Below are 15,000 nucleotides of genomic sequence, written 5' to 3' on the forward strand. Positions count from 1 at the left end.
GATGGTAAGAGTTTCAAGGAGGGTAACAAAACAGAAATAGGTGTTAAAAATACTATTATGATCCTTATTATTATTACTATTATCATTATTCTTATTATTATCTTTTCTTTATTTATTCATCTATTCATTATTTATTTTATTTTTTTGCAGAGAATAGTTTCCTATTATAAAGAACATTACGTGGCTCTGGTCCTTATGGGGTATCACTAAATCTTTAACATGCAGACTATAAATACATTATACGCAGTTTCTCCTGGCCTGAAGACGCATCTGCTATAGAACAACAGCTACTTTATAAAATAATCATAAAAAGCAGCATATAATACAACAACTAATTTACTTTATATCATCCCAATTACATAAAAATTTCTGCAAGACGAGTAGACGAACATGACGCCGCTTATTACGACAAGACAGTAACAGAAAAAGAGAGAAATGACGACGTAGGAAAAGCAATATTCTCATGAGTCAGGGTGGTAATGAAATGCCTTGCATTCTCTTAATTACCTGTAGGTCGCGGTGATGGGCTTTAGTTTCTTTCTCTTCCCTCCATCTCCGTCTCTCTCTCTCTCTCTCTCTCTCTTGGGCTTTAGTTTCTTTTTCTTCCCTCCATCTCCGTCTCCCCCCCCCTCTCTCTCTTTCTCTCTCTCTCTGTGTTTTAAAATACGAGTGCTTTTTAGTGTTACCATAACTATCATCTGTAGTTATTTGTCATTATCAAGGTATATCTGGCACCTTGGTATGATCTCTTTATACAAGTTACAAAGAGTTACAATGATTAAGGCATATCGACAGAAGAACATTCGGTCCATAACGAGGTGTCGTATACAAAACAAGTAAACAGACAAACAAATAAAAAACAAATAGTTTGCTAAGGTCTTCAGATACATGAACTACAGAAGCAACCCGACAATAGAAAAGAATCTTTGTGGCAACACGCCACTACTGTAGTGTCCCCTAATCGCATATAGCATTTTTGTAAAATAGAATTACTGTAATGTAAGAAACTATTATATGTGTCCGTGATGATCAAAATATATATTGTAAATAATGTTGCCACATACTAGGACGGCCCTTGTAAGGTAAAAAGCATCTGAGTGTGACATTGTTGTATAAATGTACAAAGCAATAAAATATTGATTATATATAGTTTACGTCATGGCGGGCGGAAGTTCTATAACGAGTTTAAAGACATTTGGAGTTTGATTTAATCCATCTCTTACGGACGATTACCATTTACCACGAAGTGGTAACCAATTGCATCACCTTAAAACAAAAAATCTTCTTGTAGGAGTGAGCTGAGGATTGACCTACAGAGGATCATTATGAGGTCGAAGACGATGTGGACGGAGTGTAGAGTGAGGTGGATGATCACATTCGAATAAAGACGAAGAGAGAGGGTGGGATCCTGTAGGTCTCGATGAAGGATGGAGGGCCTCGGTAGAGAGATAAAAGAGAAAGATGGAGGAAGAGGAGGAGGAGAGGAGCGAGGAGGAGAGGAAAGAATGTAAAGAAGTCGACGACGACGACGACGACGAAGATCTCGACGAAGACAAAGGAGACTAAAGAAAAAAGAAATGGAATCGATTATTTTTCTTTTTCATAATCTTTCAGAAGCAAAATCATCCTAGAGATTCCAAGTATCCGACTTGAGACTGGAAGGAAGAGGGAGGAAGGAGGAAGGAGGAAGGCGGAAGGAGGAGGAGGGAAGGCGTAAGGAGGAATGAAGCATTTATCATTTGACTACCGATAACCAGCGCTTCTAGTCTTAGTCAATCCAACCCCAAAAGTGATCATCCATCTCTTTTGAATGATGAAGGTTTGCCTCCGGTCATCATAAAAGACTGCTGCGGACCTCTGGTCCGTAGGGGTGTCTCTAAAACCTCCCATACGAGGGAAGAAGGAATAAGTGAAAGAGAAGAGACTAAGGAGAAAAGGTTCTTAAAAGAGAAAGTAAAAGGGAAACGGAAGAGAAGAGGGGAGGAAGACAAGGAGAAGAAAGAGGAGGAAGAGGAAGGAGAAGAGGAGGATGAAAAGGAGGAGTAAAAAGAGGGTAGAGAGGAGGAAAAGGAGGAGGAGAGGAGTAGAAAGAGGAAAAGGAGGAATAGGAGGAGGTGGAGAAAGAGAAAGAAGAGGAATAGGAGGAAGAGAAAGAGGAATAGAAGAAGGAAGTGGAGACAGAGGAGGAGAAGGAAGAAATGAGGAGGAAGAAAAGGAAGAGGAAGAAAAGGAAGAGGAAGAAAAGGAATAGGAGGAAGAGGAATAGAGGAATAGGAGGGGAAGGAAAATGAGGATGAGTAAAAGGAGGAAGTAAAAAGAGGAGGAAGAGGAAGAAGAGTAATAGGAGTGAGAGGAATAGGAGGATAAGGAGAACGAGAAGAAAAAGGAGCAAAGGAAAACCAAGGGAACAATGCTAATAATAAAGAAGAAATTGAGTGTAAGAAGAGAAAAAAAAAATGGAAGAATAAAAGAAGGAACCAAGCGAGTAGAAAAATCTGAGACAGAAAATACAAAACCACTTGGAAGATGAAACGGAAGAAGTCGACATTAATATTTGGCTCAAGTTAAGGCCCGGCCGATGGAGCGAGATGCTTCCCCCCGTCAGTCTCTGAGAAACGCTGGGATGGATGGGTGGGAAGGTCAAAAACATCTGTCATTTTGACAAATGGAAATAAGCTCCACCGCAAGGTCTCGAACCTTTGCCGTAGCGACTACTTATAAAGCAAAGACGATAGCATTGAGCCACCCAGGCAGTACAAAAGAAACCACCAGGTCGAGAATCAGGTGGTTCCTTTTGTACGGCCTGGGTGGCTCGATGCTATCGCCTTTGTTTCAGAATATGCAGTTGCTACGGCAAAGTTCGAGTCCTTGCAGTGGAGCATATTTCCAAGGTCAGAAATATTGATGAATCAGAAACGTTAAGGAAAAGAGGAAGAAGGTGATGAGGAAACTAAGGAGAAGAGGAGGGTAAAGGTGCCCTTGTTAACGTGGTGATGCAGAATGCGGTCTTAGTAGGAAGAAGAAGAGGAGGAGGAGGAGAGAGAAGAAGGAAAAGGGGACGAGTAAGCGAAGGAAGAGGAGAGCAGGAAGGGAAGATGGGACGGATTAGTTAGGAAGAAAAGAAATAGGATGTAGAAGAGGAAAAACAAATTGGAAAGAAGACAAGGAGGAGGAGGAGGAAGAGGAAGAGAAGATGAAAAATTAGGTGTAGGACGAGAAATGGAAGAAGGGAAAAAAGAAGAAAGAGCAAAGAAGGGGAGATAGGAGTAGGTGATGATGGACAGATTCAAGTGAGGTGGAGAGGAAAAGGAGAAGGATAGATGAGGTGGGAGAGGAGGAAAATGATGGGAGAAAAAGATCTCAACAAAGATGAGACACGAAACTGAAAGAACGAGGCTGTGAACAGGAAGTAGTAATTGGAATAGAAGAGGAGAGAACAAAGAAGCGAAGAACATGGATGGAAGAAACGGAGGAGAATTAGGAAATAGAGTAGGAGTAGAGAAATTAAAGAAAAACGAAGGTGATGATTTCAAATAAAAAGAAAATATAATTCAGAATTAAATTATTGATGATGATGATGATGATGATGATGATGATGATGATGATGATGATGATTATGGCAATGATGATGACGATAATGATAGTGATGGTGATGATGATGATGACGATGATGATGATGATGATGATGATGATGATGATGATGATGATGATTATGGCAATGATGATGACGATAATGATAGTGATGGTGATGATGATGATGACGATGATGGTGATGATGATAAAGACGTTAGAATAGAAAGAGGAGAGAAGTAAGAGGAGGAAGAAAAAGAGAGAAAGAGAGAGAGAGAGAGAGAGAGAGAGAGAGAGAGAGAGAGAGAGAGAGAGAGAGAGAGAGAGAGAGAGAGAGAGAGAGAGAGAGAGAGAGAGAGAGAGAGAGAGAGAGAGAGAGAGAGAGAGAGAAGGAGGGAGAGAGGGGGGGAGAAGAAGGGAAAAAGAAAGAATTGGCGCCAATACTGGCTTATAAAACTGGATTCCCGTTAAACCTCTTATACAAGAAACATCAAAGACAAAGAATATAAAAGAGTTATCTACGTTTGATGGCCGTTTTGATGAATGAATCTATAAATAAATAGATGAATGGGCAAACTAATAAATAATAAAACAAGTACGATTAAAATAATTCAATATATAAACGAAACAAAACAAAACGTGGAAACAAATAAATAGATAAATAAATGAAAGAATAGATAGGTAAGTAGATGAATGATTTATCAATAACATCTGTTTCTCTACTCAGCCAATAGTGACAAATAGTTAACAACTTGTTTAACAAAGACGAAAATCCTACTTGCGAAAATTAGGTCCAACAAACAACAGACAGACACCATTTTCTTCGAAAAAAAAAACACAGATCATGAAGAAGTTTTTTTGTGTTTTGACATTGCCAAAGTAAAATTGACACCAGAACCTCTAAACCTTTATTCTCACTTCGAGATTTTGATCAGAACTAATTTTAGACGATTTAATCCGACTTAACAAAAGCTCTCTTTTTTTTTTTTTTTTTGAGAATCAGAAACGACTTCGAGTCGCACAGAATTTCGATTCTGTTTATTTTTCTTTACCAATTTACTTACTTATTTAGTCAGTTATTAATCTAAATAATCTATTTATCCATTTATCCATTTATGTTATTAAGTTAATCATCTATTAATTTATTTATTCATTTATTTATTAATTTTTGCAAGCGACTCGTCTCCGGTCAGTGAAAACGCGTTATGAACCTGTTCTGACCACTCGGGCTTGATGTAATGAAGAGTGAAATGTACACGTGATTAATTCAGACACTATCACGTTACTTTCCTGATGGCACAAGGCACGAGCGACGAGAGGAGGAGGAGGAGGAGGAGGAGGAAGAGGAGAAGTAGATTGAGAGAGCAACGGGCTGCAGGGTATATACCGAAGATAGAGAGAGAGAGAAAGAGAGAGAGAGAGAGAGAGAGAGAGAGAAAGAAATAAGAGGATAAATGAAGGACTATAATGAAATTGGTGCCAAAAAATACAATAATATAGATGAATATACGAGTATCTATAAAACATATAAATAAATAAACAAATAAATAAATGAATGCATAAATCTATCAAATTAATAAATTAGTGAATAGATAAATAAATAAACAAATAAACTGATCAAATCGCAGAGAAAATGGGGAAAAAGGAGAATGCTAGATTGATGATTTTAGGATATCCAGAAGGAAGTATACTTACGTAAAAGCGTAGAAAACGGGGAAGAAGAAAATAAAACAGAAAGGAGAAGAAAACGGGAGGAAATGAATCTAATATTTCAGAAATAGGAGAGAGACGGTAAAAAGAATGAGAAGGTATGAGAAAGAGGAAAGGGAAAGAGAAGGAAGAGGAAGAGAAATAGGAAGAGGAAAGAGGAGGAGGAAGAGATTGAGGAGGGAGAAGAGAAAGAGAAAGAAGAGGAGGAGGAGGAAGAGAAAGAGAAAGAGGAAGAGGAAAGAGGAGGAGGAAGAGAAAGAGAAAGAGGAAGAGGAAAGAGGAGAAGGAAGAGAAAGAGGAGGGAGAAGAGAAAGAGAAAGAGGAGGAAGAAGAGTAAGAGGAAGAGGAAGAGGAAAAAGGAGGAAGAGAAAGAGAAAGAGGAGGAAGAGGAGTAAGAGGAAGAGGAAGAGGAAAAAGGAGGAGGAAGAGATTGAGAAGGGAGAAGAGAAAGAGAAAGAGGAGGAAGAGAATGAGGGGAAAGGGAAGAAGGTTTAGAGGTCTCAAAAAAAACAAAAAAAAACAAAAAAAACAAGAAAGATAAAGACAAAGGAGGCGACGAGAAAAGAAAGAAAAAATCGACAAAAAGTCAGAGATTGGATGAAAAGGGGGGAGGGGGGGGAACGGAAGAAGAAGAAAAGTAATAAATGAGAAAAGGAGAAGGGCGAAGAAGAGACAAACGAAAGAAAGAAGAAAGAAGAATATTCTGTAGGAAACAGAAATGAGAAAACGAAAATGGGAATGAAGACAAAGACGAAAGGAAGGAGGGAAGGGACGAGGGAAGAGGAAGGGAAGGGAGGAGGGAGGGGAGGGCGGGGGAGTGGGAGGAGGAGGACACAAAGGGGGGTGGGGGAAGAGAAAGGATGTGAGAAGACAATGGTCCTCTTCTTCTTCATCCGGAGACATGAGCAAAGCTTGAAAAAAGTGAATTAACAGAGAAAATGGAGAGAGGATAGGAGGGCGAGAGAAAAGGAAGCATATACATATACATATATATATATATATATATATATATATATATATATATATATATATCTGAATAGAATCTCCAATGACGACGATGTCAATCAAATAATTCCGACAGTTGTCACCGGGGTCGAATCGAGACTTGCGCGGAGGTAGGCCGTCGCTCTACCGACTGAGCTACTGAGACTAGCCCCGAGGTTGGAGGATCTTATAGTCTCAGTAGCATAGTCGGTAAAGCGACTGCCTGCCACTGCGCAAGTCTCGGTTCGAGTTCGGAGACAACTGTCGGAATTATTTGATATATATACATATATATAAATATACTATATATATATATATATATATATATATATATATATATATATATATATATATATATAATTATTCATTTAATGCAAGGTGGGCTGGACACTGCATACGAATGGAGGCAGACTACCAAAGAAGGTGATGGAAGGAGGAGTAGAGGGCAGACGACCATTAGGGAGACCCAGGTAGAGATGGATGGATGGAGTAAAGAAGGACGTGGAGAAGGTGGCACCAAGAGAGGACTGGAAGGAATTAGCAGAGTATAGAACCATCTGGAGAGGCATAGCGAAAGCGGTGAAGAGCCGTCCGGCCTGACAACCAACAGAGTTGAGAGTTGAGTTGCGTCACACAGGTGAAGCAGAGGACCACAAGTGTCGAATAAGACAACGGGGGTTGAACAAAGGGTCGAGGCAAGCTGACAAAGGGCAGACATGGGGTGGAAAAAGGCGCAGAGCGAGGGGGGGTGGAGGGGAGGCGACAAAGGACAAGACGACAAAGGAAGAGGAGACCAGGGACGAGGAGACAAAGGAGGAACCGAGAGGGAAGAGAAGGGCGTCCATAGATGTTGGGGGTTTTAGGAAGAAGAGAGGTTGGGGACAGTGGAGACCTTGAGAAAAGGAGGAAAGGATATTCTTTGTCTGGAGAGCTGATACTGTGAGTTCTCAGCCATTGCTTACTATCGGGATTTGTTTTTTTTTTAAGAAGATAAAGTAAAATATTACTTGATTTGGTCTGAATGTTTCCATGCTGTGATTATATATATTACACACACACACACACACACACACACACACACACACACACACACACACACACACACACACACACACACACACACACACACGCACGCACACACACACACGCACGCACGCACACACACACACACACACACATATATATATAAACTGAGAAAGAGGTTGGTTGGGGAGAGGGTAGGCAAAGAAAACGGGGATGGGGGGAGAGGGGGTACAGGAAATCATGTAGACAGGAGGGAGGGGGTAATGTTTGTGGGGGGGGGTTAGACAAGAAAGAGGAAAAAAAAAGCGAAATGAATGAGAAAATAAAACAAGATTAAATGAAAAAACAAATAGTACAGATAAATAGATCAATATAAAGATAAGTAGATAAAAAAATAAATGAATAAATGAATAAATAAATGAATACATAATCCAATAAATAAATAAACAAATAATCAAATAAACAAACACATTAATCAATAAATCAAATAAACACAAAAATACATCAACAAATAAATAAACGAACAAGTCAACAAATAAACAAATACACAAACAAATAAAATATACATAAATAAACGAATAAAAGAAATAGACAAACAAACAGATAAATAATTATACGAGATAGATAAATAGAACAGACAATTAAATAAATTAATTAATAAATTGATAAACGAAAGAAGAAATTAATAAACAAAACAAGGAGAAGAAAGAGATGGAGAGAAATCATGACCATCAATTCAGAGAAGAAGAAGAGAAGGAAGGACCAGGAAGAGAGAGAAGAAGAAGGAGATGAAGCAGAGAGAGGAGGACGAAGAGAGTGAGGCAGGGTAGTGAGAGGAGGACAGGGAAGAACGTGAATGATGAAGAGAATGGAGGAGAAGGAGAGAGGAAAATGAGGAAAAGGAATATGGAGGGAAAGAAGAAAGGGAAGATGAAGAAGAAAGGAGAGGAAGAAGGGGAGAGATAGTAGGAGAAGAAAAAGGAAGAGAAGAAGGAGAAGAGAACGAGATAGAATATGAGGAGGAAGAGGAGGAGGAGGAGGAGGGGGGAAAGGAGAAAGAGGAGGAGGAGGATAATGAGAAAGAACAGGAAGAGGCGTAGAGGGAAGGTTTAAAGTGTAACAGGATGTAAAGGAGGAGGAAGAGGAGGAAGAGGAGTAGGAGGAAGAGGAGGATGAAGAGTAGGATTTGGAGGATGAAAAGGGGGAGGAAGAGAGAGGAAGAGGCGGAAGAGAAGTAAGAGTAATAAGAGGAGTAAGAGGAGGAGAAAGAGGAGGAAGAGGAGGAAGAGGAGGAAGGGGAGGAAAAGGAGGAAGACGAGGAAGAGGAGAAAGAGGAAGACGAGGAGGAGGAGAAAGAGGAAGAGGAGGAATAAGAGGAGTAAGAGGAGAAGAAAGAGGAGAAAGAGGAAGAGGAGGAAGAGGAAGAAGAGGAGGAGGAAGAGGAGGACTGTGGGCCAGGCACCAGGAAGAGAATTATGAATTTCTTCGTAGGAAAGATGAAAGATTAATTTTCTAAACACGAGGGGAAGAGGAGCCGATGGAGGTCAGGAGGAGAAGGAAGAGGAGGAGAAGGAAGAGGGGGAGGAGGAGGAGGAGGAAGGAAGACGGGGAGGAGGAGGAGGAGGAAGGAAGACGGGGAGGAGGAGGAGGAGGAGGAGGAGGAGGAGGATGGAGCGAAGGGGGATGACTAGAAAGAGGAGGAAGAGGAGGAGGAGGAGGAGGAGGGAGGAGGAAAAGGAGAACAAGAGGACAGGGAGGAGAAAGGAGGAAGAGAAGAAATTGAGGATAAGGAGGATAAAGAGGGAGCGAAGGATAAGGAAGATAAGAAGTGAAGAAACAGGAGGAAGAGTAGGAGGTGGACGAAGAAGACGGGAAAAGAAGAGAGAAAGGAAGAGAGAAGGAGGAGGAGAACCAAAAGGAAGAGAAGGATTCCTAATTAAGGAGTGTGGGAGGAAGAAAGTGGAGGAAGAAAGTGGAGGAAGAGAGTGGAGGAGGGAGGAAAAGGAGGATAAGGAAGAAGGAGGAGAAGGAGTAGTAAGTGAATAGAGTGGGAGGAAGAGGAAGGATGTCGGAGAATGAACAAGGAGAAGGAGGAGGAGGGAGAGGGAAAGGAGGAGGAAGAAGAAGAGAAGATGGAAAGAGGAATGAGATGATGAAGGAAAAAGGTGAAAGAGGAAGAAGAAGAGAAGATGGAAAGGGAATGAGATTATGAAGGAAGAAGGTGAAGGAGGAGGAAGAAGGTGAAGGAGGAGGAAGAAGGTGAAGGAGGAGGAAGAGGAGGAGGAAGAAGAGAGGATGGAAAGAGGAATGAGAAGACGATGAAGGAGGAAGAAGAAAAGAAGATGGAAAGGGAATGAGATCATGAAGGAAGAAGGTGAAGGAGGAAGAGGAGGAGGAAGGAGAGAAGAGAAGAAAGAGGAGGAAGAAGAGGAAGAGGAGGAAGAGGGGATTGCTAGCTAAGTATCGCATGTGGAAGAGGAATGAAAAGGTGATGAATGAAGAAAGTGAAGGAGGAAGAGGAGGAAGAAGAGAAGAGGTAGAAGGAGGAAAAAGAGGAGGAGGAAGAAGAGGAGGAGGAAGGGGATGATTGCTAGCTAAGTATCGTATGTGGAAGAGGAATGAAAAGATGATGAAGGAAGAAAGTGAAGGAGGAAGAGGAGGAAGAAGAAGAGAAGAAGGAGGAGGAAGAAGAGGAGGAGGAAGAGGGGATTGCTAGCTAAGTATCGTATGTGGAAGAGGAATGAAAAGATGATGAAGGAAGAAAGTGAAGGAGGAAGAGGAGGAGGAAGAAGAGAAGAAGGAGGAGGAGGAAGAAGAGAAGAAGGAGGAGGAGGAAGAAGAGGAGGAGGAGGAAGAGGGGATTGCTAGCTAAGTATCGCATGTGGAAGAGGAATGAAAAGATGATGAAAGAAGAAAGTGAAGGAGGAAGAGGAGGAAGAAGAGAAGAGGTAGAAGGAGGAGGAAGAAGAGGAGGAGGAAAGGGATGATTGCTAGCTAAGTATCGCATGTGGAAGAGGAATGAAAAGATGATGAAGGAAGAAAGTGAAGGAGGAAGAGGAGGAAGAAGAGGTAGAAGGAGGAGGAAGAAGAGGAGGAGGAGGAAGAGGGGATTGCTAGCTAAGTATCGTATGTGGAAGAGGAATGAAAAGATGATGAAAGAAGAAAGTGAAGGAGGAAGAGGAGGAGCAAGAAGAGAAGAAGGAGGAGGAAGAAGAGGAGGAGGAAGAGGGGATTGCTAGCTAAGTATCGCATGTGGAAGAGGAATGAAAAGATGATGAAGGAAGAAAGTGAAGGAGGAAGAGGAGGAAGAAGAAGAGAAGAAGGAGGAGGAAGAAGAGGAGGAGGAAGAGGGGATTGCTAGCTAAGTATCGCATGTGGAAGAGGGATGAAAAGATGATGAAAGAAGAAAGTGAAGGAGGAAGAGGAGGAAGAAGAGAAGAGGTAGAAGGAGGAGGAAGAGGAGGAGGAGGAAGGGGATGATTGCTAGCTAAGTATCGTATGTGGAAGAGGAATGAAAAGATGATGAAAGAAGAAAGTGAACGAGGAAGAGGAGGAAGAAGAGAAGAGGTAGAAGGAGGAGGAAGAAGAGGAGGAGGAAGGGGATGATTGCTAGCTAAGTATCGTAAGTGGAAGAGGAATGAAAAGATGATGAAGGAAGAAAGATAAGGAGGAAGAGGAAGATGAAGAAGAGAAGAAGGAGGAGGAAGAAGAAGAGGAGGAGGAGAGGATTGCTAGCTAAGTATCGTATGTGGAAGAGGAATGAAAAGATGATGAAGGAAGAAAGTGAAGGAGGAAGAGGAGGAAGAAGAAGAGAAGAGGTAGAAGGAGGAGGAAGAAGAGGAGGAGGAAGAAGAAGAGGAGGAGGAAGGGGATGATTGCTAGTTAAGTATCGCATGTGGAAGAGGAATGAAAAAATGATGAAGGAAGATAGTGAAGGAGGAAGAGGAGGAAGAAGAAGAGGTAGAAGGAGGAGGAAGAAGAGGAGGAGGAAGAGGGGATTGCTAGCTAAGTATCGCATGTGGATTCTGATCCTTTTCTTTCATTTAGCTCGACTCCTTTCAAAGGCCCCGGCAATATTAAAACTCTCAAGATTCTCAGCCTTACAAAAGGAGCGCCCGGCAGAGGGGGAGGGGTGAAAGCGAGGGACGACCGAGGTGGCGGTGGAGGCGGTGGGGATGGAGTTGGAACGTGAGAGGGGAGGCAGAGAGGTGGGTGTGGGGGGGAGGGGGGAGGGAGGTTGGGGCGAGGGAGGAGGGAGGTTGGGGAGGGAGGTTGGGGGAGGGAGGAGGGAGGTTGGGAGAGGGAAGGAAGAAAGTTAAGGTGGTTTTTAGGAAGGTATAGGGAGATAGGGAGGGTGGAGTAGGGAAGGAGGGAAGCACGGAGGTAGGGAGTTATAGGGAAGGATGTAGAAAGGGAGATAGGAAGGCAGGGTGGTAGGGAGAGAGGTATAGGGAAGGAGGAAGGAAGAGAAATAGGGAGTTTGATAGGTATAGGGAGATTTAGGGAGGTTTTAGGGAGTGAGTGAGGGAGGGATGGAGGGAGGGATGGAGGGAGGGAGGAGAGGAAGGGAAGAGAGGAGGAGGGAGGAAGTCAGGTACGTGGGGAGATATAATTGGGATCTCAATAGGAAAGTGGGAAGATGTAAAATGAGGTCTGGGTGCAAGAAAGGAAGAGAAAATGGTGGAAAGGAGAGAGATAAAAAGAAAACGGGAAGAGGAGTAAGGCGGGTTCAGTGACGTGGTCTCGATTTAGACAATAAATAAGTAAATAAATAAATAAACAAATGGATGAATGAATAAATGAATGAAATTAATTGTATCGTGAAAGTGATAAAAGTAAATACATGAGAGAATAATGCTTTGATGACTGAAAATGAAAACCAAATCTGGCAAAGGGAGTCATGAAGAAAACTAGGAAGAAAAAAGAAGTAATAATTAATGTAAGACAAAAATAAATAAATAAATAAATGAAAAATAAATATATAAAATCAAGTATAGGCAACTGAGGAATAATGTGAGGGGTTACTATATCATTATTATTGTTATTGTTGTGGATAGGAGGTAAAGGGAACACGGGGTGAGGGAAATACTTTTATTCCTGACAAGTTTCGCCTGAGTGGCTTCTTCCTATCCACATTCGTCAAAATGTATACACATTGTTATTGTTATTATCCTTGTTGTTGTTCTTATCATTATTGTTGTTATTATCATTATCATTACTATTATCTTTATTTCTATTATTTTCATTATTACTATCATCATTATCATTACTATTATTACTATTATCATCATTATTATTATCGTTGTTACTAATATTATTATGGTGGTCAACTACTGACTATAAATTGGTATACCAGAGGCTGTTGGGGAACGAAGAGAACACTGTCTACCTTTGGTATGAAGGTGAGTATTCTACGACAGGAGGCGCTGAGTAACTGGGGCCGAAGCAGTCACCTTTCCCCTATGCTCTTCGGGGACTGTCGGGGGGCAGGTCACAGTCCCTGCTGGGAATTGGAGAGGTGTGTGAGATTCGAACCCACAACCAAGCGAATGCGAGAGCAAGACGCTTTCGATCACGTGACCAGCATAGTACAGAACCCAAACAAGAGAAGAAAGTGTAGAGATGGAATCGGGCGGACGACGATGAAGAAATTTAGTAATGATAGGGATACACACCTAAGCAAGATGCTGTAATGTCGGTCATTTGTTTCATATTACCGAGTATTTTGTTTATTTTTGTTATTATTTGTTTGTTTATTATTGTTTGCTTGATTTTCATTTGCTATTAGTTATCTGTCAATTTATTATTATTTACTATTTACCTGTTCGTTTATTACTTAACTATACCTATTCATTTATTTATTTAATATTATTTATATTATAATTTTTATTTATTTTTCTTTTATTCATTTATCATTATTAAAAAAATTTCCGTATCTGACCTAGTTATGGACCAAAAGGTCTTCTGTCGACATGCTTCTCCTTTGTAATCCTTTGTAAAGACTTGGGAATTGGTGTTGCTTTGGGACTGTGTTTGCTTACGGGAAATAATTGGTTAGAGGAGGATAAAAGGGTAAAAAAAAAAAAAACGAGAGACGACAGTCTATAGATAATGAAACGAATCTATGAAGCATTTGATGAATCATTTAAATAAATAGTTAAATGAACATGAACAAATTAATTAGCATGAACGTATAAATTTGAATAAATACATACGAAAGCAAAGGAACAGACAAATGAATGTGAATAGAAATGAAATAAGTAAATGAATAGGAATGAATACATAACTAAACAAATGAATAATTAAATATACAAAAAAGTATTGAAGAGACAAAATATTAAAAAGGCTGAAAAGGAGGAGATAGATAGATAGATAGATAGATAGAGAGAGAGAGAGAGAGAGAGAGAGAGAGAGAGAGAGAGAGAGAGAGAGAGAGAGAGAGAGAGAGAGAGAGAGAGAGAGAGAGAGAGAGTGAGTGAGTCTAGACGCTGCTGGGTCTTCTCCATGAAGAATTGCAAAGATGTCGACACAGAGAGATGTCGGTGACTAAAGGCGCTATCTGAAGGTAACTGAAGTTCAATTAAAAATCAATAATATAAACAGAGATAGAGAGAGAGTGACTGAGAGAGAGAGAGATAATGTTTGAGTATTTTGTCGGGGATATCCAGCGCTTCTATCCTCGGTTACAAAATCACGCCGATGGGGTGGTCACTGATTTTGTAAAGGAAAGATTAAAGGAAGGCAGATAGAAGAATCGAGGGATAGTAAAAGTTAAAATTATATATATATATATATATATATATATATATATATATATATATGTGTGTGTGTGTGTGTGTGTGTGTGTGTGTGTGTGTGTGTGTGTGTGTGTGTGTGTGTGTGTGTGTGTGTGTGTGTGTGTGTGTGTGTGTGAATTTGGGGAGCAGGTTCTCTTCAATGCATTTCTTATTAAATAACACAGCATGTGGTGCGTGAGTCTTTGTGAAAGTGTTTGTGTTGTGTACCCAATATACTCATCTATACAAAGCGCACCGTCTTTGTTAAAATTACAAGTATATTTGTACACAACATTGCTCTGTTTTAATTTATCCTTTTGTGCTGCCAAATCATTCTTCATGACTAGGGACGATGTTCTGGGGTCCCTGTAATAAATTATCAAATTAAGCTGATCCCCTTCCTTTGTAGGTTTACAATTCCTTTTTGTTATTTTTTTTCAGAACCTTTTCATTCTTTTTATAAGCTGAAGACATTGTGTTTTGGCCTAATGCATAGGCGAAACGTCGTAAAATGTTAGTTTTCCTACCCAATCATAGACTCGTTTTGAAGTATTTTATACGCTCTCTCTCCTTCAGAGAGAAAAGTTATTAGAAGAATAGAGAGTCCTGATAAGAAGATAATTAACGCCCAATTTGCTGTGTTATTTAATAAGAAATGCATATCTATCATATCTATCTATCATTCTATCTATATATACATATATATGTGTATATATATATATATATATATATATATATATATATATATATATATATATATATATATATATATATACCAGTGGTTCTTAACCATGTTGGAGGTACTGAACCCCGCATTCATCAAACCCTTCGTAGTTGGATTTTTTTTTTTTTTTTTTTAATTCAAACATAAGAACTATATACTGTATTAGTGCACAAACTGTACCATGGGTCATTTGCACACGAAATCACTGTGTTC

The sequence above is a fragment of the Oratosquilla oratoria genome, chromosome 20 (genome assembly GCF_046742065.1).
Source record: "Oratosquilla oratoria isolate Oo_2021 chromosome 20, ASM4674206v1, whole genome shotgun sequence".
Lineage (NCBI taxonomy): Eukaryota > Metazoa > Arthropoda > Malacostraca > Stomatopoda > Squillidae > Oratosquilla > Oratosquilla oratoria.